The sequence below is a fragment of the Capricornis sumatraensis genome, chromosome 2, assembly GCF_032405125.1.
Source record: "Capricornis sumatraensis isolate serow.1 chromosome 2, serow.2, whole genome shotgun sequence".
Taxonomy (NCBI): Eukaryota; Metazoa; Chordata; class Mammalia; order Artiodactyla; family Bovidae; genus Capricornis; species Capricornis sumatraensis.
Window position 1 is genome coordinate 203,776,161 of NC_091070.1, and position 23,147 is coordinate 203,799,307.

Below are 23,147 nucleotides of genomic sequence, written 5' to 3' on the forward strand. Positions count from 1 at the left end.
TAGATCTTGTGATCAGCAACCAGTGGAAGGGATGAATGGGACAATCTTCTCAGAATTATAGGCTGGACAGACAAATATAACAGATGGACATTACTCTAGGCTGGGCTAGGGAATACAGCGGAGCCATTCCAGGCCTGGATTAAATCAGCTCCCTTGGAGTTTCCAGTGAAAGATGATTCACCGTCAACTGTCATGGTGAACTCCCTAGAACCTGTCTACACCAAGGGGGATGTCACTTTCCAAACTGTCTTCTGGGCTGTTTATCTTTAATAACCCCATTAGTGTCATGACAAAGGCCATGCCTTCTTGAGGCTCTTAGAAAAGAGGAGGAATCCTGACCCAGTGAAGTCCAGGCAGAGAAAGAAGAAGAAGGTGGGACTGGGGGAGAGCAAGGTCCCTGGGGAAGGGCTCACCATAAACCTTTTTGGCTAAGAGAAGGACCCTGAAGAAACAAATCAGGGAAGAGCAGAGGCAAGAACAAGGAAGCAAAGGGCTCTTTTCTCCTCTGCCCATTGGATATAAAACTGAGGCCCCAGGAGCATGGAAATCAGCTGTGCAAAGAGGATGAAGTAGGGGGAAAGGAGGATAGAGGACGGAACCACAGACCCAATCTGTAGTTTGGAGGGAAATGACTCCCAGCATTTGGGTGGGAGTATTAGGCAGAAGATAAAAATGTCCATTGAGAGTTTTTTGTTGTAGAATTACCACATGAGGTTCTCAATGACAAAAATCTGAAATGAAATCTGAGTGATTTAAGTTGAAAAGGAATTTGAGGAAGACTATCAAGAGGCTCTCAACACTGTCAGGAATGTAAGTGGGTAGATGCCTAAGGAGACCTGTGACCTGAGCCACGGCCAGGTTCCTGCCACAGGGGCAGCCCGATAGATGGGGGCTCATGCACTGTGGCCAGGGAATGCTGCTTTGGCTATTGGGACCACCACCATGCTCTCGTTTACTGCTGCCAGAGCTATTTCTGTCTAATGCTTTTTCATTTCCCCCAGATTCAAAATCATGGATGGGAGCATCCTAGCTGAGCCTAGGTCAGCACCCACTCACTGGCTTCAGGGTCAGGGAAAGCAAGTAACCAACAATACTCTAGCTTTTAGAGTGGGGAGTGAGGTATTGCCTTTCATCAGACCTTACTGTGGTGGGTTCTCCAGGCACAGGAAGCAGGTATTAATGCTGGCAACCAAAAGGCAAAGGCAAGGTAAGCCCCTAAGGGAAGGACAGGCACAGACCACCTCTGCCACGTGAGCCACTGAACCTCTCTGAGTCTCACTTCCTCAGCTGATCAATCAGGATAATACCCCAGTATATCATGGCTGACGGGATTAGAGATCGTGTACCTGGAAGCACCTGGAGATTCGTATGTGCATAGAGCATGCAGGAGGCCTTTGCCTCCAGTGCACTGAGAGAGGAATTATTCCCAGGTTAAGGGCGAGGACACAAAGCTTAGTGGGATAGAGTGACTCACTGCAGCTTCTACAGCCAGGCTTTGGAAGAGAATTCACAGCCAGGACTGCCTGACTCAGAAGTCTAGCTCTTGCCACAGCACATTGCTGCTGGTCCAGAGAGAGAAATTGTTAGAGCAAGTTCCTGTGCCCGACACACAGTGAGGCCGAGCTGAAACATCAAAGTATGGAGCAGAGAAAGGTTTATTGCAGGGCCATGTAAAAAGATGGGGGCTCATGCTCTAAAAAGCCGTGAACTCTCCAAAGGGTTTCAACAAAGCATTTTTTAAAGCCAAGTGTGGGGCAGAGGGCAGGGGCGGTTGGGTTGCCAGGTCTGTGATCAGCTTGTGCACAGTTCTCTGACTGGGTGATGGTGAGATAACGCGTGGTGTTACAGGGGTTAACATTAACAGTCCTTAGGCTCCAGGAGGTCTGGGGCTATTTGCTCATGGTCATCAAGTGGTTAATATCTTCCATTTGATGGGGGACCGGGGGCTCAGATCTATAAAGCAACTCAGGAAATGTGCATCAAATATTGTTATTTAGGTACTTCAGGGGCTTTCCTGTGGCTCAGACAGTAAAGAATCTGCCTGCAATGCGGGAGACCCGGGTCCAATTCCTGGGTCAGGAAGATCCCCTGGAGAAGGGCGTGGCAACCCACTCCAATATTCTTGCCTGGAGAATTCCATGGACAGAGGAACCTGGTGGGCTACAGCCCACGTGGTCACAAAGAATCAGACACAACTGAGCAACTAACACTTTCACTTTTTTTTGTTTTTTCAGGCACTTCAGAGGGAAGCTAAAGCAGAGAATATGAGGGAAAGGCCTGTCCTAGGAAGGCTCCATGGGTCCTACTTGGTTACAAAATGACTGGCCTGAAAGAGATGGGGCAAAATTTAGACCACGAAGACACTGAGGCAGGCAAGGTGGTAGGAGCCTATGAGGGCAGAGATGAGCATGGGCTAGAATATTATTTCTACAAAGCTATGCTCTCTCATTTCCTTTCTACATGCTTTCTTGAGGGGAGAAAGAAAAGAGTGGAGTAGTGACTCTTAAAACCAATAGCCTCACTCCAGATCTCTACTACAAATTTCAGTGAGTAACCTTTTTAATTTCTGCATCAAAACCTGGGAACACTCATAGAAGGGTGAGTGCATAGAACAGCTGTATGTAACATATGCCTGAACCAAAGCAACAGTTGAGAATGACTCCAATAACTCCCAAGAGGTAAAAACATGCCGCATTCTACCCCAGAATGTACCACCCACACAAGCCACATGGAGGTCTAACTCTGGGAATCCCAAGCCGAAGCTTTACTCTACAAGTATGGGGAATCAAATAAAGTCTCCCTTGGAATCCCAGGGCATGACATCTTCTCTTCCTGCCACCAGGGATCTTCTTAGAACCCAGGGAGTACACCATGGGCCAGGTGCCAGAACTGTAGATTAAGAAGCAAGCTAGAACTTGGAATTGGGCCCCTTCGGATGCCAAGAATCTGTTAACAGGCCTCAGGGGAAAGGATGAGGAAGGCGAGGTGGAGAAGGAAGGGGACCCAGTCAGGAACAAAAACTCAGTACCTTTTCACCCTCCTTTACCAAACATTTTGTATTCATCATCAATTGTTAGTTTTCCTCCTTGACAGAGAAGGAACTGAGGCTGTGCAAGTGAGAACAATTCAGCATGCAAGTGTAAGCACCCAGACTAGTTGGTCACAATAACAGCCATCATTGTTGAGTCTTACTTACATGTATCACATACATTCATTTTCTAACTGAATCCCTGCCCGATTCCCCACAAAAACCAAGCTCTATGAAACAGGCACAACTATCACCTCCATTTTACAAATGAAGGAATTGAGAAGTAGAAAGCTTAGTTTGTTTAGCTTTTATTTGGCTGCACCAGGTCTTAGTGGCGGCTCGTGGGATCTTCATTGCTACACTTGGGACCTTCTTTGCAGCATGCAGAATCCTAGTTCCTTGGCCTGAACTAGGATTGAACCTGGGCCGCCTTGTACTGAGAACACAAAATCTTAACCAACAGACCACAAGGGAGGTCCTAGAAAGCTTGTTTTGCTCTAAGTTGCATAAACAGGATTCTGCATCTGACGCCCTGCATGTATTCAAATAAATTTTTAGTTTCACATGTAAATTACAGAACTATGGATAGAGGTTTGTGAATTGTACAGGAGGCAGTGATCAAGATCATCCCCAAGAAAAAGAAATGCAAAAAGACAAAATGGTTGTCTGAGGGGGGCTTACAAATAGCTGAGAAAAGAAGAGAAGTTAAAGGCAAAGGAGAAAAGGGAACATATACCCATTTGAATGCAGAGTTCCAAAGAATACCAAGGAGAGAGAAGAAAGCTTTCCTCAGTGATCAGTGCAAAGAAATAGAGGAAAACAATAGAATGGGAAAGACTAGAGATCTCTTTAAGAAAAGTAGAAATGACAAGGGAATTTCATGCAAAGATGGGTACAATAAAGGTCAGAAATGGTATGGATCTAACAGAAGAAGATACTAAGAAGAGGTGGCAAGAATCCACAGAAGAACTATACAAAAAAGATCTTCATGACCCAGTAGCCATGATGATGTAATCACTCACCTAGAGCCAGACATTCTGGAATGTGAAGTCAAGTGGGCCTTAGAAAGCATCACTACGAACAAAGCTAGTGGAGGTGATGGAATTCCAGTGGAGCTATTTCAAACCCTGAAAGATGATGCTGTTAAAGTGCTACACTCAATATGCCAGCAAATTTTGAAAACTCAGTAGTGGCCACAGGACTGGAAAAGGTCAGTTTTCATTCCAATCCCAAAGAAAAGCAATGCCAAATAATGTTCAAACTACTGCACAATTGCACTCATCTCACATGCTAGTAAAGTAATGCTCAAAATTCTCCAAGACAGGCTTCAACAGTACGTGAACCACGAACTTCCATATGTTCAACCTGGATTTAGAAAAGGCAGAGGAACCAGAGATCAAATTGCGAACATCTGCTGGATCATGGAAAAAGCAAGAGAGTTCCAGAAAAACATCTATTTCTGCTTTATTGACTATGCCAAAGCCTTTGACTGTGTGGATCACAATAAACTGTGGAAACTCCTGAAAGAGATGGGAATACCAGACCACCTGACCTGCCTCTTGAGAAACCTGTATGCAAGTCAGGAAGAAACAGTAAGAACTGGACATGAAACAACAGACTGGTTCCAAATAGGGAAAGGAGTCCATCAAGGCTATATATTGTCACCTTGCTTATTTAACTTATATGCAGAGTACATCATGCAAAATGTCAGGCTGGATGAAGCACAAGCTGGAATCAAAATTTTCGGAAGAAACATCAGTAACCTCAGTTATGCAGATGACACCACTCTTATGGCAGAAAGCAAAGAAGACCCGAAGAGCCTCTTGATGAAAGTGAAAAGGCTGGCTTAAAACTCAACATTCAAAAAACTAAGATCATGGCATCCGGTCCCATCACTTCATGGGAAATACATAGGAAAACAGTGGAAACAGATTTTATTTTCTTGGGCTCCAAAATCACTGCAGATGGTGACTGCAGCTATGAAATTAAGACACTTGCTCCTTGGAAGAAAAGCTATGATCAACCTGCTGCTGCTATTGCTAAGTTGCTTCAGTCGTGTCCGACTCTGTGCGACCCCATAGACGGCAGCCCACCAGGCTCCCCCATCCCTGGGATTCTCCAGGCAAGAATACTAGAGTGGGTTGCCATTGCCTTCTCCAATGCATGATCAACCTAGGTACGTATTAAAGAGCAGAGACGTTACTTTGCCACCAAAGGTTTGTCTAATCAAAGCTATGGTTTTCCCAGTAGCCACGTATGGATGTAAGAGTTGGAAGCTGAGTACCGAAGAACTGATGCTTTTGAACTGTGGTGTTGGAGAAGACTCTTGGGAATCCCTTGAACTGCAAGGAGATGAAACCAGTCCATCCTAAAGGAAATCAGTCCTGAATATTCATTGGAAGGACTGATGCTGAAGCTGATACTCCAATATTATGGCCACCTGCTGCGGAGAACTTACTCATTGGAAAAGACCCTGATACTGGGAAAGATTGAAGGTGGAAGGAAAAGGGGACAACAGAGGATGAGATGGTTGGATGACATCACCGACTCGATGGACATGAGTTTGAGCAAGCACTGGGAGTTGGTGATGGACAGGGACGCCTGGTGTGCTGCAGTCCCTGGGGTCGCAAAGTGTCAGACAAGACTGAGGGACTGAACTGAACTGAACTGTAAATTACATAAAAATATCTCCCAGATTCCTTGCAGTAAAAGTGAGCTAGTCCAAACCAGAGCCAGACCTAGTTGCCATTCCCTTCTCCAGCTGATCTCCCTGACCCAGGGATCGAAACCCAGTCTCCTATGGCTCCTGCCTTGCAGGCAGATTCTTTACTGTTGACCCACTGGGGAAGCCCAGTATTATTTTTAAAACCACTTAAACCAAAGAATCAGAATGCTGCTTCTTCCTTTAGCCTCTGTTTGTCTGAAGGGCTTCCATTCAATACCAAGGATGTGACCCTATCTTTTCAAGGTTATAAAAGAAAGAAATAAAATTTCTGGTGATACTCGACAGAGATGTAAGTTAAACTTCAGGAAACACTTTCAACTACGCTCCAGGGAAGGTTGGGAAATAGCTTTCTCTGGAAATGGTCCCATCTTGGAGTCCTATGAGCATGGGGGTGGAGAAGTGAGAATCAGCCACTATGCTCCAGGCTGTTGCGTGCCAGGCAGGTATTGGAACTGAAGCTTCCCAGTCTTATCCACTGTAATGGAAGTGCTGATTCCTTGATGTATGGCAGTGGTAGAGTAGGTCACTGAGACTAAGGCTGAGTTCCTAAGCTACTCAAAAGAGGACAATTCAACAGGAGAGTTCTGACCTAACAGCCCATCACCACCAGTGTGCCACTCTCTAAGCCAAGAGGAAGGCAGGGAGTGTTTATGGACTGAGTGTGTGCTGAAAGATCACAAAGCCATTCCCCATTTTTAAAATAAGAAAACTGAAAAAGTCCAGAGAAATTAAAAACACAATCAAGGGAAATAGAATAACTTGCCAGTTTGATTTGAAGAATAACTAAAGAGGACTTTTAGAAGTGAAAAACATAAATTAAATTAAAAAACATAAGGAAAGATTTATGAGACTGACATGCTGCCTAATGAACAGGGATAGATTTAACAGAAGGTTAGATGTGATTAAAAACATAATTAGCTAACTGGAAGAAAGAGCTAGAAAAAAACTGTCTCTATTTAGATACAAATTACTTAGAAACAAAGACCTGAAAATATGAAAAAGAACTTAACAGCCATGTAAGGTAGAGGGAGAACATTCTGTGTGAACTTAATCTGATATACCAGGAAAGAATAGATAGACTGAGAGAATGGCGATACTGAAGAAGTAATTACTGAGAATTTTCCAGAATTGAAGAAAATAACAGTCAACCTAGAGTTCTAGAACTAACGAAATTATATTTCAGTAATAAAGATAAAGTAAGACATTTCAAGGTAATAGGAGCTGATAGGTTTTACCGTGAGCAGAACCTCACTAAAATATCTTCCAAAGGATGTACTTCAGGAAGAATGATTCCAGAATCAGGATGGGGAACACACGTACACCCATGGCTGATTCATGTCAATGTATGGCAAAATATTGTAAAGTAATATTACTTAACAATTTATTTACTTCACAATATTGTAAAGTAATTAGCCTCCAATTAAAATAAATATTTTTTTAAAAAACCAGAATATTCCAAAGAATATTAAAAGCATGTGGTAAAATCTAAACGAATGCCAACTGTGTAAAACAATAGTAACTGTGGCCATTTTTCAGTGTTAAAATTTTTTAAGATAGAACCAAAATCCCAGACAACAAAAACCTATACACCAGGAGGAAGATGATTGGACATAAAATATAATGTATACCAGTAAAAGAAATAACACAGTACAGCTGATCCAAAAAAAAAAGTCAAGTAAAGTCACTGCTGTCAAAGATTTAAAAATCTTTAACAAATAACTTACCCGTACTATTATCCCCTTTGTTAGTACCAAATTCTTCTGTTGTTTTCTTTCCTTTTTAATTTTTTAATTGGAGGATAATTTCTTTACAATGCTGTGTTCTGTTTCTGCTATTTTACACATTGTGATGTATATATTTCAACACCATTCTCTCACTTCGTCCCAGCCTCTTCTTCCCCCACTGTGTCCCACTGTGCCCACGAGTCCTTTCTCTACATCTGTGTCTCTGTTCCAGCCTTGCCAATTGGTTCATCAGTACCGTCTTTCTAGACCCCATATATATGCCTTAATATACACTATTTGTTATCCCTTTCTGATTTACTTCACTCTGTATGACAGGCTCAACGTTCATCTACCTCACTCAGTTCAGTTCAGTTCAGTTGCTCAGTCGTGTCCAACTCTTTGCGACCCCATGAATCACAGCACGCCAGGCCTCCTAGTCCATCACCAACTCCTGGAGTTCACTCAGACTCACGTCCATCGAGGCAGTGATGCCATCCAGCCATCTCATCCTCTGTCTTCCCCTTCTCCTCCTGCCCCCTATCCCTCCCAGCATCAGAGTCTTTTCCAATGAGTCAACTCTTCACATGAGGTGGCCAGAGTACTGGAGTTTCAGCTTTAACATCATTCCTTCCAAAGAAATCCCAGGGCTGATCTCCTTTAGAATGGACTGGTTGGATCCCCTTGCAGTCCAAGGGACTCTCAAGAGTCTTCTCCAGCACCACAGTTCAAAAGCATCAGTTCTTTGGCACTCAGCTTTCTTCACAGTCCAACTCTCACATCCATATATGACCACTGGAAAAACCATAGCCTTGACTAGACGGACTTCTGTTGGCAAAGGAATGTCTCTACTTTTGAATATGCTATCTAGGTTGGTTATAACTTTCCTTCCAAGGAGTAAGCGTCTTTTAATTTCATGGCTGCAGTCACCATCTGCAGTGATTTTGGAGCCTCCAGAAATAAAGTCTGACACTGTTTCCACTGTTTCCCCATCTATTTGCCATGAAATGATGGGACCAGATGCCATGATCTTCGTTTTCTGAATGTTGAGCTTGAAGCCAACTTTTTGACTCTCCACTTTCACTTTCATCAAGAGGCTTTTTAGTTCCTCTTCACTTTCTACCATAAGGGTGGTATCATCTGCATATCTGAGGTTATTGATATTTCTCCCGGCAATCTTGATTCCAGCTTGTGCTTCTTCCAGCCCAGCGTTTCTCATGATGTACTCTGCAAATCTACCTCACTAGAACTGACCAAAATTCATTCATTTTTATGGCTGAGTAATATTCCATTGTATATCTGTACTAAAACTTCTTAATCCATTCATCTGCTGATGGACATCTAGGTTGCTTCCATGTCCTGGCTATTGTAAATAGTGCTGCAATGAACATTAGGGCATATGTGCCTTCTTCAGTTATTGTTTTCTCAGGGTATATGCCCAGAATTGGAATTGTTGGGTCGTAAGGTAGTTTTATTCCTAGTTTTTAAGGAATTCACATTGTTCTCCATAGGTGCTGTCAACTATGAATGAATTTCCATTCCCACCAACAACAAAAGAAGGTTCTCTTTTCTCCACACCCTCTCCAGCATTTATTGTTTGTAGATTTTTTTTATGACGGCCATTCTGACCGGTGTGAGCTGATTTCTCACTGTAGTTTTGATTTGTATTTCTCTAATAATGAGCAATTTTGAGCATCCTTTCATGTGTTTGTTGGCTGTCTGTATGTCTCCTATGGATAAATGTCTATTTAGGTCTTCTGACCATTTTTTTATTGTTGTTTTTCTGATATTGAACTCATGAACAGCGTGTATATTTTCAAAATTAATCCTTTGTCAGTTGCTTCATTTACAATTATTTTCTCCCATTCTGAGGGTTGTCTTTTCATCTTGTTTATAGTTTTCTTTGCTGTGCAAAAGCTTTTAACTTTAATTAGGTCCCACTTGCTTATTTTTATTTTTATTTCCATCACTTTATGAGGTGGGCCAAAGAGGATCTTGGTGTGGTTTATACCAAAGAGTGTTCTGCCAATGTTTTTCTCTAAGAGTTTTGTAGTTTCTGGTCTTACAATTAGGTTTTTAATCCATTTTGAGTTTATTTTTTGTGTATGGTGTTAAGAAGTGTTTAATTTCATTCTTTTACATGTAGCTGTCCAGCTTTTCCAGCACAATTTATTGAAGATGCTCTCTTTTCTCCATTGTATATTCTTGCTTCCTTTGTTAATGATAAGGTGCCCATAGGTGTGTAGGTTTATCTCTGGGTTTTCTATCTTGTTCCATTTGTCTATATTTCTGATTTTGTGCCAGCACTGTACTGTCTTGGTTACTGTAGCACAGGTCATAATGGCTATCATCAAAAAGAACACAAATAACAAATGCTGGTGAGGATGCGGAAAATAGTATGGAGATTTCTCAAAAAAAACTGCAAATAGAACTTCCATATGACCTGAAAATTCCACTACAAGGTATATACCTGAAAAAAAAAAAACACTAATTCAAAAAATGCTGTTCATTGCAGCACTATTTACAATTGCCAGTTATGGAAGCGACCTAAGTATCCATCGACAGATGAACGGATAAAGAAGACATGGTATATATACTGCTGCTGCTGCTGCTGCTGCTGCTAAGTCACTTCAGTCATGTCCAACTCTGTGCGACCCCATAGATGGCAGCCCCCCAGGCTCCCTCGTCCCTGGGATTCTCCAGGCAAGAACACTGAAGTGGGTTGCCATTTCCTTCTCCAGCGTATAAAAGTGAAAAGTGAAAGCGAAGTCGCTCAGTCGTGTCCGACTCTTCGCTACCCTATGGGCTGCAACCTACCAGGCTCTGCCGTCCATGGGATTTTCCAGGCAAGAGTACTGGAGTGGGGTGCCATTGCCTTCTCCATGGTATATATACAGGGGAATATTACTCAGCCATAAAAAGGAATAAAATTTTGCCATGTATAGCAACATGGATGGACTTGGAGGGCATTACGCTAAATGAAGTATCATATAGAGAAAGACAAATACTGTAGGATATCACTCATACATGGAATCTAAAAAATACAACAAATTAGCGAATAAAACAAAAAGGAAGCAGACATAGATATAGAAAATAAACTAGTAGTTACCATGGGGAGAAGGGAGAGGGGAGGGAAACTACCAGGGCAGGGGAGTTTTTTAAAGGATTATTATGGGGTTATATAAAATCATGTACATGAAATTTTTGAAAATTGTAAAGCACTATAGAATTTAAGGAATCTTTCACTGAATTAAAAAATTTAATAAAACAATTTCCCTTAAAAAAGAAAATAAACCAAGAAAAACAAATACTATATGATATCACTTATACGTAGAATATAAAAAATGAAACAAAGTACTGAAAATAACAAAAAGAAATAAATCTACAAATTCAGAGAATAAATTGTAGGTTAACAGTGAGGAGGGGGCAGGGAAGGAGTAAGATAAGGATAGAGGATTAAGAGGTAAAAAAGACTGTTTATAAAATAAATAACCTACAAGGATATATTGTTCAGTGAGGGTAATATATACAATATTTTATAGTAACTATAAATGTAGGAAAACCTTTAAAATTTATGAATCACTATGTTGTATACCTGTAACTTGTATAATATTGTACATCAACTATATTAGCTCAATTTAAAAGAAATTTTAAAGACATACTAAGGGAGTAGATTAAAAAGTTCTCACCAAAACAAATATATTGTAACTATGTGAGGTTTTGGATGTGTTAACCAACATTATCATGGTAATCATTATGTAATAAATAAATCTATCAAATCATTGTGTTGTACACCTTAAATATATACAATGTTATATGTCAATTATATCAATAAAGCTCAAAATAAATGAATAAGTAAATAAAAATTAAAAGTCTTTAAAACTTAAAAAAATGAAACTGTTGTGTTTATTTTAAAAAAATGATGCTTGGAACACTGGACAGTTATATGTAAAAAAAATGAGGTTAGAACATTTCTTCACACTGATGCAAACATAAACTCAAATGAATTAAAGAGCTAAATGTAAGGTCAGAAACCATAAAACTCCTAGAGGAAAACATACACAGAACACTCTTTGGCATAAATTGAGGCAATATTTTTCTGGATCTGTCTCCTACGGCAAAGGAAACAAAAATAAACAAATGGAAAATAATTAAACTTAAAAGCTTTTGTACAGCAAAGAAAACAGTTGATAAAAAGAAAAGATAATCTACTTAATGGGAGAAAATATTTGCAAAAGACATGACCAATCAGGGGTTACTATTCAAAGTTTATAAGCAAATTTTCCAACTCAGTATCAAAAAACAAACAACCTGATTACAAGATGGGCAGAAGACCTGAATAGACTCTTTTCCAAATAGGACCTGAAGATGGCCAACAGGCACAGAAAAAGATGCTCAACACTGCTGGCCACCAGGGAGTTATAAATCAAAACCACAATAAAATACCACCTCACGCGTGTCAGAATGGCTATCATCAAAAAGACCACAAGTAATATATTGGCAAGGATGTGGAGGAAAGGAAACCCTAGTATACTTGTTGGTGGGAATATTAACCGGTACAGCCATTGTGAAAAACAGTATGGAGTTTACTCAAAAAACTAAAGTTAGAACTACTGTGTGACCCAGCAATTCCACCCATGGGTATAATTCTGAATAAAACAAAATCACTAATTCAAATCCAAATATTCATAGCAGCACTATTTAGAGTTACCAAACTATTAAGACCACCTAAATGTCCGTTAACAGATGAATAGATAAAGAAGATATGGTATGTATATATATATAATGGAGCATTATTATGCACCATAAGAGGAAAGAAATTTTGCCATTTGCAACAACATGGATGGAACCAGAGGGTATTATGCTTAATGAAATGAGTCAGAGAAAGACAAATACTGTATGTTATCACTTATGTGTTGAATACAAAAAATAAATGATAATGAGAGCTTGGATGGGAGGGGAGTTTTGGGGAGAATGGATACGTGTATATGTATGGCTGAGTTCCTTCACTGTTCACCTGAAACCATCACAACACTGTTGATCAGCCATAGCCCAAAACAAAATAAAAAGGTTTTTTTTAAAATGAATAAATATAACAAAACAGAAATAGACTCAGATATAGAGAGCAAACTAGTGGTTATCATTTCCCAGGGATGGAGGAGGGGAAAACAAGGGGTAAGGAATTAAGAAGTACTATTATATATAAAATAAAGATACAAGAATATACTATATAGAACAGAGAATAAAGCCAATATTTTATAACTTTAAACAGCATAAAACCTATAAAACTATTGAATCACTGTGTTGGACATCTGAAATTAATATTGTAAATCAATTAAGCCTTAATTTTAGAAAATCATCATATTAAAACCCTTAAGCTTAGATAGACAGATAAAGTCTAGACAGACTGAAAAAGGAAGTTCTTGGGGAACTGAGTGCAGAGGTACATCAAGGTTCTAGGAAATTTTTTTTAATGAGCTTTGTCCCCAGGATATCTATAAACAAGGAAGACATTGAAAGTTTCTATAAATTGAGCTAATGGTTAGATCAATAAATAAATAACTTACATGGAACACTCTGTATTCAAACTGTGTATGGGTACAAGGAAAGGGAAGAGAAAGGAAACACATATTTATTTAGCACAATAGAATCCACTGTTCAAACTTGAGTCTGTGTTTCTCAGTACTCCCACCCAGCCATGAGGTTCTTCAAGTTATGCTAAGTGGTACAGTTGAGCCTTTTCTGAATAAGGCTCTCTTTTATGAATAAGCCTCTCAATAACTGTAGTAGGTAGATACCACTTTGCCCCTCATCTTACTGATGAAGAAACTGAGGCATGAGAGATTAAGGAATTTTCCCAAAGCCAAAGAATAAGAATATGGTGACGCTATCATTCAAAGCCAGGCAATCATCCAATACAAATTGGATCTAAAATCAAATGTGAATTTAAGTAAAAATAAAACTTTTAGCGTTACCTGATGGTGATGTCAGCAAGACGGCAGAAGGTCCAGGCCCCCTTTCCTCCATGGAAACATCAAGTAAACAACAACAGATTGACCGAAAATAATGCTGTGGGAGCTTGAGAAAACAGTCGAGGGTCTTCAGCAACCAAGAAAATACCCAAGTTTTAAGCAGCACTTAAACAGAATATTTAGTGGCATTTCTGTGCACTCTTGCTGACTCAATAACGGGGAAGTCACCTAATACCTCGTTCTTACTTTGAACTTATTTACAGTATTCTGGCATGACCAGGGACTACCCAAGAGACTGATTTCTGCTTCTTCTGACTTGAGCTCAGATGGAAACAGTGAAAGAGTCTGAATATCAGGCTGCTGAAAGCAGTGGCAGGTGCCGTGGCACATGCAGACTTCAGAGGAACTGCAGACCCATCAGCGGCTGGAGGCAAGAAATACAGGCAAAGTACTACAACAGAACATTTAAGGCCCTGAGAAGAAGCAGAGGTGAGACTCTTAGGGAAATTAAGACATTTAAAAGCAGCTGTGGGGAGTTTCCTGGCAGTCCAGTGGTTAGGACACAATGCTTCCCCTGCAGAGGCCAGGGGTTCAATCCCTGGTTGGGGAACTAAGACCCGTAAGCTGAGCATAGTGCAGCCAAATAAATAAAAGCAGTCATGAATGCATATGAAAAGCACACAGCTAACATCATATAATGACAGAACACTGAAAGCTTTTCCTTTAAGATTAGGAGCTAAACAAGAATGTCCACTTCATCATGCTATTCAACATAGCACTGAAAGCCCTAGCCAGAGAAATTAGGCAAGAAAAAGAAATAAAACTCATCCAAACTGGAAAGGAAGTTAAATTACCTCTGTTCACAGAAAGCATGACATTATATAGAAAAACCTAGATTGCTTGAACTAATAAGTGAATTCAGTAACATTACAAGATATGAAACCAACACACAAATATCAGTTTTATTAGGACTTCCCTGGTGGCTCAGATGGTAAAGCATCTGCCTACAATGCGGGAGACCCAGGTTCAACCCCTGGGTCAGGAAGATCTCCTGGAGAAGGAAATGGCAACCCACTCCAGTATTCTTGTTTGGAAAATCCCGTGGACGGAGGAGCCTGGTAGGTTACAGTCCATAGGGTCGCTAAGAGCTGGACACGACTGAGCGACTTCACTTTCACTTTTCACTTTCATACATTGGAGAAGGAAATGGCAACCCACTCCAGTGTTCTTGCCTGGAGAATCCCAGGGACTGGGGAGCCTGGTGGGCTGCCGTCTATGGGGTCGCACAGAGGTGGACACGACTGAAGTGACTTAGCAGCAGCAGCATGGCCACAAGAAGGCTGTGATCTATGAAGGGAAGAATTTTTTTTAATCACCCTTTTTATGTCCTTTATATATTTCTGTCTCTACCATGGCTTTTTGTAATTCTGTGGAGTTTCTGTTTTGTTTTATTGTTTCTTTAAAATATTTTTAATTGAAAAATTTTTTTACATTTATTCTTTGGTTGCTTTTCACATTGTTCTTTTTCCTGTCATCAGTTCAATTCAATTGTTCAGTAGTGTCCAACTCTGTGACCCTATGGACGGCAGCACGCCAAGCTTCCCTGTCCATCATCAACTTCTAGACCTTGCTCAAACTCATGTCTATCGAGTCAAGGATGCTATCCAACCATCATCTCATCCTCTGTTGTCCCCTCTCCTCCTGCCTTCAATCTGGCCCAGCATCAGGGCCTTTTCTAATGAGTCAGTTCTTTGAATCACATGCCCAAAGTATTGGAGTTTCAGCTTCAGCATCAGTCCTTCCAGTGAACACCCAGGACTGATCTCCTTTAGGATGGACTGGTTGGATCTCCTTGCAGTCCAAGGGACTCTCAAGAGTCTTCTCCAACACCACAGCTGAAAATATCAATTCTTCAGCACTCAGCTTTTTTATAGCCCAACTCCCACATCTATTCATGACTGCTGGGAAAACCATAGCCTTTACTAGATGGACCTTTGTCAACAAAGTAATGTCTCTGCTCTTTAGTATGCTGCCTAGGTTGGTCATAGATTTTCCTCCAAGGAGTAAGCATCTTTTAATTTTATGGCTGCAGTCACCATCTGCAGTGATTTTGGAGCCCAAGAAAATAAAGTCCCTCACTGCCTCCATTGTTTTCCCACTTATTTGCCATGAAGTGATGGCACCAGATGCCATGATCTTAGTTTTTTGAATGTTGAGTTTTAAGCCAGCTTTTTCACTCTCCTCTTTTACCTTCATCAAGAGGCTCTTTAGTTCTTTGCTTTCTGCCATAAGGGCGGTGTCATCTGCACATCTGAGGTTATTGATATTTCTCCCGGCAATCTTGATTCCAGCTTGTGCTTCATCCAGCTTGGCATTTTGAATGATGTACTCTGCATATAAGTTAAATGAGCAAGGTGACAATATATACCCTTGATGTACTCCTTTCCCAATTTGGAACCACTCCATTGTTCCATGTTCGGTTCTAACTGCTGCTTCTTGACCTGCATACAGATTTCTCAGGAGGCAGGTCAGGTGGTCTGGTATTCCCATCTCTTTCAGAATTTTCCACAGTTTATTGTGATCCACACAGTCAAAGGCTTTGGCATAATCAATAAAGCAGAAATAGATGTTTTTCTGGAACTCTCTTGCTTTTTCGATGATCCAGCAGATGTTGGCAATTTGATCTCTGGTTCCTCTGCCTTTTCTAAATCCAGCTTGAACATCTGGAAGTTCACTGTTCATGTACTGTTGAGGCCTGGCTTAAAGAATTTTGAGCATTGCTTTGCTAGCATGTAAGATGAGTGCAATTGTGCAGTAGTTTGAACATTCTTTGGCATTGCCTTTCTTTGGGACTGGAATGAAAACTGACCTTTGCCAGTACTGTGGCCACTGCTAAATTTTCCAATTTGCTGGCATATTGAGTGTGGCACTTACATACCATAATCTTTTAGGAGTTGAAATCGCTCAGCTGGAATTCTGTCACCTCCGCTAGCTTTGTTCACAGCAATGCTTCCTAAGGACCGCTTGACTTCTTCGCATTCCAGGATGTCTGGCTTAGGTGAGTGATCACATTATCATGGTTATCAGGTCATGAAGATCTTTTTTGTATAGTTCTGTGGATTCTTGCCACCTTATCTTCTGCTTCTGTTAGGGCCATACCATTTCTGTCTTTATTGTGCTCATCTTGGCATGAAATTTTCCCTTGGTATCTATAATTTTCTTGAAGAGATCTCTAGTCTTACCCATTCTATTGTTTTTCTCTATTTCTTTGAATTGATCACTGAGGAAGGCTTTCTTACCTCTCCTTGCTATTCTTTGGAACTCTGCATTCAGATGCTTATATCTTTCCTATTCTCCTTTGCTTTCAGCTTCTCTTCTTTTTTCAGGCATTTGTAAGGCCTCCTCAGGCAAGCATTTTGCCTTTTTGCATTTCTTTTTCTTGGGATGGTCTTGATCACTGCCTCTACAATGTCACGAACCTATGTCCATAATTCATCAGGCACTCTGTCTATCAGATCTAATCCCTTGAATCTATTTGTCACTTTCACTGTATAATCAAAAGAGATTTGATTTAGGTTATGCCTGAATGGTCTAGTGGTTTTCCCCACTTTCTTCAATTTCAGTCTGACTTTGGCAATAAGGAGCTTATGATCTCCGCCACAGTCAGCTCCTGGTCTTGTTTTTGCTGACTGTATACAGTTTCTCCATCTCTGGCTGCAAAGAATGTAATCAATCTGATTTAAGTATTGACCGTCTGGTGATGTCCATGTGTAGAGTCTCCTTTTGTGTTGTTGGAAGAGGGTGTTTGCTATAACTAGTGCATTCTCTTTGCAAAACTCTATTAGCCTTTGCTCTGCTTCATTTTGTACTCCAAGACCAAATTTGCCTGTTACTCCAGGTATCTCTTGATTTCCTACTTTTGCATTCCAGTCCCCTCTGATGAAAAGGACATCTTTTTAGGTGTTAGTTCTAGAAGGTCTTGCAGGTCTTTATATTGCTGTTCAACTTCAGCTTTTTCAGCATTACTGGTTGGGGTATAGATTTGGATTACTGAGACAGTGAATGGTTTCCCTTAGAAACAAAGAGAGAGCATTCTGTCATTTTTGAGATTTCACCCAAGTACTGCATTTTGGACTCTTTTGTTGACTATGAGGGCTACTCCATTTCTTCTAAGGGATTCTTGCCCAGAGTAGTATATATAATAGTCATCTGAATTAAATTCATCCATTCCAGCTCATTTTAGTTCACTGATTCCTAAAATGTCGATGTTCACTCTTGCCATCTCCTGTTTAACCACTTCAAATTTGCCTTGATTCATGGACCTAACATTCCAGGTTTCTATGCAATATTGCTCTTTACTGCATTGAACTTTACTTCCATCACCAGTGACATCCACAACTAGGTGTTGTTTTTGCTTTGGCTTTGTCTCTTCATTCTTTCTGGAGTTATTTCTCCACTGATCTCCAGTAGCATATCGGGCACCTACCAACCTGGGGAGTCGTATGCAGGTCAGGAAGCAACAGTTAAAACTGGACATGGAACAACAGACTGGTTCCAAACAGGAAAAGCAGTACGTCAAGGCTGTATATTGTCACCCTGCTTATTTAACTTCTATGTAGAGTACATCATGAGAAACGCTGGACTGGAAGAAACACAAGCTGGAATCAAGACTGCCAGGAGAAATTTCAATAACCTCAGATATGCAGATGACAACACCCTTATGACAGAAAGTGAAGAGGGACTAAAAAGCCTCTTGATGAAAGTGAAAGTGGAGAGTCAAAAAGTTGGCTTAAAGCTCAACATTCAGAAAACGAAGATCATGGCATCTGGTCCCATCACTTCATGGGAAATAGATGGGGAAACAGTGGAAACAGTGTCAGACTTTATTTTTTGGGCTCCAAAATCACTGCAGATGGTGACTGCAGCCATGAAATTAAAAGACGCTTACTCCTTGGAAGGAAAGTTATGACCAACCTAGATAGTATATTCAAAAGCAGAGACATTACTGTGCCGACTAAGGTCCGTCTAGTCAAGGCTGTGGTTTTTCCAGTGGTCATGTATGGATGTGAGAGTTGGACTGTGAAGAAGGCTGAGCGCCGAAGAACTGATGCTTTTGAACTGTGGTGTTGGAGAAGACTCTTGAGAGTCCCTTGGACTGCAAGGAGATCCAACCAGTCCATTCTAAAGGAGATCAGCCCTGGGATTTCTTTGGAAGGAATGATGCTAAAGCTGAAACTCCAGTACTTTGACCACCTCATGCGAAGAGTTGACTCATTGGAAAAGATTCTGATGCTGGGAGGGATTGGGGGCAGGAGGAGAGGGGACGACAGAGGATGAGATGGCTGGATGGCATCACTGACTCGATGGACGTGAGTCTGAGTGAACTCTGGGAGTTGGTGATGGACAGGAAGGCCTGGCGTGCTGCGATTCATGGGGTCACAGAGTCGGCCACGACTGAGTGACTGAACTGAACTGAATACTCCATTGTGTATATGTACCACAGCTTTCTTATCCATTCATCTTGTGATGGACATCTAGGTTGCTTCCATGTCCTGGCTATTATAAACAGTGCTGTGATGAACATTGGGGTACACGTAGAACTGCCTTATGACCCAACAATCCCACTACTGGGCATACACACTGAGGAAACCAGAATTGAAAGAGACACGTGTGCCCCAATATTTGTTAGTTTCTTTTGTTTTCTTTGATTTATCCCCCAGTTGGCACCTTGCTTTGGTTTTGTTTTCTGGTTTGTGCTTTAGTTAGTTTTGTTTCTAATTCGTTGATACTATTTTTGGTTTCCTTTGCTTGCCAGGTCAATCTCCTGTATTTTCTTTTCTCTGGACTGTTTTGGTTTTGTTTGTGTGTGTGTGCTCCATTATTTTTGTTATTATTTGTCTGATTTTGTATTTACCACTTGTCTGGGGTTCACGTTTTGCTTCTTTTTTTGTTTGTTTTTGTGTGTTTGTTTCAATCCCCTTGAATGCTATAACAAATGACTTGTAGAGTCTGGTTCCCCAGCCAGAGATTGGACCTGAGTGGGAGCACTGAGTCCAAGACCCTAGACTGCCAGAGAATGCCTAACCCCGGGGAGTATTAGTTAGTGAGAACTCCCATGAAAGCCTCCACTTGTATACAAGACCTGGAGTCACCCAACTGCGGCAACACCCAGTGCAGGATGCCTCACCCAAACAATAAGCAAGACAAAAACACAAACCCGATCATCAGTGGACAGGATTATCACCACACACAGCCCTGCCCATCAGAAAAAAAAAAAAAAAACTCTCTTCCTCCCACCAGAACACAAGCACAAGTCACATCCAACATGAAGCCTACTTAAACCACTGGCCCAACTTTACCCACTGAGGGCAGAAACCAAAAGGAAGAAGGAATACAACCGCAAAGCCTGGGAAGAGGAGACCTCACACACAGCAAGTGAGAAAAAAATTGAAAAGGCAGAGAAATATTGAGCAAATGAAGGAACAAGGTAGAAACTCACAAGACCAAATAAACTAAGAGGAAATAAGCAAACTACCTGAAAAAGACTTCAGAGTAATGATAGTAAAGATGATCCAAAATCTCAAAAACAGAACAGAGTAAATGCAAGAATCAATTAACACATTTAACAAGGACCTAGAAGAAAACACAAGAGAAGGAAAAGATCTACAAAAACAAATCCCAAAATCATTCCCTCTAAGACCAAGAACAAGACAAGGTGCCCACTCTCACCACAATTATTCAACATAGTTTTGAGAGTCCTAGCTATGGCAATCAGAGAAAAAGGAGGGGGTTCAGCATGGGGAATACGTGTATACCAGTGGCGGATTCATGTTGATGTATGGCAAAACCAATACACTATTGTAAAGTAATTGACCTCTAATTTAAATAAATAAATTTATATTTTTTAAAAAAAGGAATCCAGATTGGAAAAGAAGAAGTAAAATTCTAACTGCTTGCAGATGGCATGATACCATACATAGAAAACCCTAAAGATATTACCAGAACATTACTAGAGCTAATCAGTGAATTTGGTAAAGTTGCAGGAAACAAAATCAATACACAGAAATCACTTGCATTCCTATAAACTAACAATGAAAAATTAGAAAGAAAAATTAAGGAATCAGTCCCCTTTACCGTTGCAACAGAAAGAATAAAATTTCTAGGAATAAGCCTACCTAATGTGACAAAAGTGGCCACAGGGATGGAAGAGGTCAGTTTTCATTCCAATCGCAAAGAAAGGCAATGTCAAAGAGTGCTCAAACCACTGCGCAATTGCACTCATCTTCAGTTCAGTTCAGTTCAGTTCAGTCGCTCAGTTGTGTCCAACTCTTTGAGACCCCATGAATCGCAGCATGCCAGGCCTCCCTGTCCATCACCATCTTCCGGAGTTCACTCAGACTCACGTCCATCGAGGCAGTGATGCCATCCAGCTATCTCATCCTCTGTCTTCCCCTTCTCCTCCTGCCCCCAACCCCTCCCAGCATCAGAGTCTTTTCCAATGAGTCAACTCTTCACATGAGGTGAAGTACTTTGCCAAAGTACTGGAGTTTCAGCTTTAGCATCATTCCTTCCAAAGAAATCTCAGGGCTGATCTCCTTTAGAATGGACTGGTTGGATCTCCTTGCAGTCCAAGGCACTCTCAAGAGTCTTTTCCAACAGCTCAGTTCAAAAGCATCAATTCTTCGGCACTCAGCCTTCTTCACAGTCCAACTCTCACATCCATACATGACCACAGGAAAAACCATAGCCTTGACTAGATGGACTTTTGTTGGCAAAGGAATGTCTCTGCTTTTGAATATGCTATCTAGGTTGGTCATAACTTTTCTTCCAAGGAGTAAGCATCTTTTAATTTTGTGGCTGCAGTCACCATCTGCAGTGATTTTGGAGCCCCAAAATATAAAGTCTGACACTGTTTCCACTGTTTCCCCATCTATTTCCCATGAAGTGATGGGGACCAGATGCCATGATCTTCGTTTTCTGAATGTTGAGCTTTAAGCCAACTTTTTCACTCTCCATTTTCACTTTCATCAAGAGGCTTTTTAGTTCCTCTTCACTTTCTGCCATAAGGGTGTTGTCATCTCCATATCTGAGGTTATTGATATTTCTCCCGGCAATCTTGATTCCAGCTTGTGCTTCTTCCGATCCAGCATTTCTCATGATGTACTCATCTTACACACTAGCAAAGTAATGTTCAAAATTCTCCAAGCCAGACTGCAATAGAATGTGAACCATGAACTTCCAGATGTTCAAGCTGGATTTAGAAAAGGCAGAGGAACCAGAGATCAAATTGCCAACATCCGTTGAATCATCAAAAAAGCAAGAGAGTTCCAGAAAAACATCTATTTCTGCTTTATTGACTATTTCAAAGTCTTTGACTGTGTGGATCACAATAAACTGTGGAAAATTCTGAAAGAGATTGGAATACCAGACCACCTGATCTGCCTTTTGAGAAATCTGTATGCAGGTCAGGAAGCAACAGTTAGAACCAGACATGGAACAATGGACTGGTTCCAAATTGGGAAAGGAGTACATCAAGGCTGTATATTGTCACCCTGCTTATTTAACTTCTATGTAGAGTACATCATGAGAAACGCTGGACTGGAAGAAACACAAGCTGGAATCAAGACTGCCAGGAGAAATTTCAATAACCTCAGATATGCAGATGACAACACCCTTATGACAGAAAGTGAAGAGGGACTAAAAAGCCTCTTGATGAAAGTGAAAGTGGAGAGTCAAAAAGTTGGCTTAAAGCTCAACATTCAGAAAACGAAGATCATGGCATCTGGTCCCATCACTTCATGGGAAATAGATGGGGAAACAGTGGAAACAGTGTCAGACTTTATTTTTTGGGCTCCAAAATCACTGCAGATGGTGACTGCAGCCATGAAATTAAAAGACGCTTACTCCTTGGAAGGAAAGTTATGACCAACCTAGATAGTATATTCAAAAGCAGAGACATTACTGTGCCGACTAAGGTCCGTCTAGTCAAGGCTGTGGTTTTTCCAGTGGTCATGTATGGATGTGAGAGTTGGACTGTGAAGAAGGCTGAGCGCCGAAGAACTGATGCTTTTGAACTGTGGTGTTGGAGAAGACTCTTGAGAGTCCCTTGGACTGCAAGGAGATCCAACCAGTCCATTCTAAAGGAGATCAGCCCTGGGATTTCTTTGGAAGGAATGATGCTAAAGCTGAAACTCCAGTACTTTGACCACCTCATGCGAAGAGTTGACTCATTGGAAAAGATTCTGATGCTGGGAGGGATTGGGGGCAGGAGGAGAGGGGACGACAGAGGATGAGATGGCTGGATGGCATCACTGACTCGATGGACGTGAGTCTGAGTGAACTCTGGGAGTTGGTGATGGACAGGAAGGCCTGGCGTGCTGCGATTCATGGGGTCACAGAGTCGGCCACGACTGAGTGACTGAACTGAACTGAATACTCCATTGTGTATATGTACCACAGCTTTCTTATCCATTCATCTTGTGATGGACATCTAGGTTGCTTCCATGTCCTGGCTATTATAAACAGTGCTGTGATGAACATTGGGGTACACGTAGAACTGCCTTATGACCCAACAATCCCACTACTGGGCATACACACTGAGGAAACCAGAATTGAAAGAGACACGTGTGCCCCAATATTTGTTAGTTTCTTTTGTTTTCTTTGATTTATCCCCCAGTTGGCACCTTGCTTTGGTTTTGTTT